The sequence below is a fragment of the Trachymyrmex septentrionalis genome, unplaced genomic scaffold (assembly GCF_001594115.1).
Source record: "Trachymyrmex septentrionalis isolate Tsep2-gDNA-1 unplaced genomic scaffold, Tsep1.0 scaffold116, whole genome shotgun sequence".
In the NCBI taxonomy this organism is placed as follows: domain Eukaryota; kingdom Metazoa; phylum Arthropoda; class Insecta; order Hymenoptera; family Formicidae; genus Trachymyrmex; species Trachymyrmex septentrionalis.
In genome coordinates this window covers 123428-125871 of record NW_017304289.1, presented here as the reverse complement: position 1 = coordinate 125871, position 2444 = coordinate 123428, and positions in this window count along the sequence as shown.

Sequence of the window (2444 nt, the reverse complement as noted above, 5' to 3'; positions counted from 1 at the left end):
GCCCAAACACTTAGACTGTGTCTGTCGAGACAAAAAAGCAAAGAGATTTCGCCGCTCTGTCCAGTACTACACGTCAATGTGTAAGAAACAGAAAGTGAAAACAAATGAAAAAAAACGAGAGAAGACACGCATCCGTTATTAAAACTGTATGAGTGACATATATATTTTTGTAACTAATCAGTGAATCACAATGAAACTTTGCATAAGTTATTTTAAATATCTGAAATACCTATGAAAAAAATTTAGATTTTTTGTTATCATTTTTTTAACTTTAATTTATAACGATAAAAATAGCACAAATAAAATTAATAAACTACTTGTATAAAAATGTGTTGTTCAATAAAAACGGAATATTTTGAGCACAACTTATATTATATATATGAAATTTGTTTATATTATAAATATTATTGTAACACATTTATAAAAATAATGCCTATATATCTTTAATAAAAATTTAATATTCGCGCGATACCTTTTTTATTTGGCATATATTTTTTCTTTTTTTTTTAAATAATATTCAGAGATTGGTATGTAATGTATATAGAAATACATAATAACTTATTTCAGGGATTATAAAAAAAAAAAAAAGTTCAAGAAAAAAATATAGTGACATTTACAACAGAATTTTCCAAATCTATTTTCTCAAACGATCATTAATCCTAAGCCCTAAACACAATGCGAGGCAAGAGCAGATGCAGCGAAAAGAATTAGAAATGTTATAGAAATATAATTGTCGCTTTCCGTTGCACACAATGCGAAAGAAATGAAAATGCCAATCTGATTTCGTATATATGTATATTCTTATGTATTCTTATGTATATTCTTCTGTAAAATGTTATTCCATCCGCTTCAAGATTACGGCACATATAAATAACAAAATAAAAAATATGAATGCTGATTAATAGACTATAAAGTGACAGACACAGAATTCCAACTCGTCGGAAATTGATCGCTATTGCCTTATTTCGTGTTCCTATGTGCATTGACATATGCATTCTCGTATGTTTGATTCCTTCTGTTCCTATTATTGCTATTGCAATATCTATCTCTATCGCTGTTGCCTCGCATTGTTTAGGGCTTAAAAATGTTCAAATATAGTAATAAATAAATATATATATAATAATATATATCTGCATATAACAATATACTATTTGTTTGAAGAAATACTAAGAAATGATTAAGAACGAGGGTGTTCAATAGAAAGAAAGAATTTTTTGAAATTTTAATAGAAACGAAGAGAAAAAACAGTGAAGAAGTAAACGAATAATAATAGGAAAATGGTAAAGAAAACATGATTTATAACAAAATGTAAGGAAACAGGATTTATATGCAGAACAATCATTATCATTGTCCAAATTCGTAAATCGGCAAATTCTGCCTTCGCTTCGTCGTACGCACTCATGCATGGTTTACTGCTCTGCGGAATTTCCTGTGACTGTGCATTCCATGTAGAATCTGTATATAAAACGCATTCGTACGATCTCCGTGTGAGTACATGTGTAACATGAGGATTAACTATTGCAAATTCCAAGGGATTTTCTGTGCTTTGCAAAGTAACCAATTGCATTATAGGATATACTCGCTGTAATTTTCAGATTGTTAAAAAAAAAAGTGAATCGTTAAACGTTGCGATATTCAATCCAATCATTACGAAATGAAGTTATTTCATAAGTTGCACGTTTTAGCTTGTAAAATATCGGGGATTGTACGAAATTGCAATTGAAAGACGCCTTGAAGATTTATATACATTTATATCACAAGGACAAGCAATAAGTTTTAAGTACATTTTAAAAGATTCTATTTAGCTAAATAATTTGCGTCACTTGCGTTAATTTAGATTGTAACGTAGATAATAAAGTAGATTGATCGTTATATCCGAACAAAGCCTCCGGACATGGGCAAAAAGTATCTCTTGGTAAAGACATTACAACAAGTTTATTCTTCGAGAGACGCGATATAAATCTATATTATTTTCGGCATTAGAAACATTATATTTGAAAATCACCGCGGTATACTTTATCATATTAGGCGACGACATTTAAAATTCGGAGTTCGTTAAAAGTTGAGTAAAATAAACGAATCATCGAAACCAATGTCCACGCCTCCCTTCTTCGCTATCCGCGGATCGCTTTTAACGAGGAAAATTTAATTATACTTCGAAGGCGAGATCTCTCAGCACGGCTTGTTAAAATGAACAAAGTGTCCTCTATCGCGTATACACACAGTCTTATACACGGTCATTCTATAAAGTGTAATTTTACAAATCCCGGAGGGAACACGCATAATCTCTTTAAACAATGCGGATTATATTAGCGCTATACTTGTAACATACGAGCCCGAGGAAAAACATGTCTCGTCCATTCTACGCTTTGCTGCTAAATAAGTATCTATTACTGGCGTCGCGGTTAAGAGCCACCCATATACATACCTCCTCGCGATCCCCA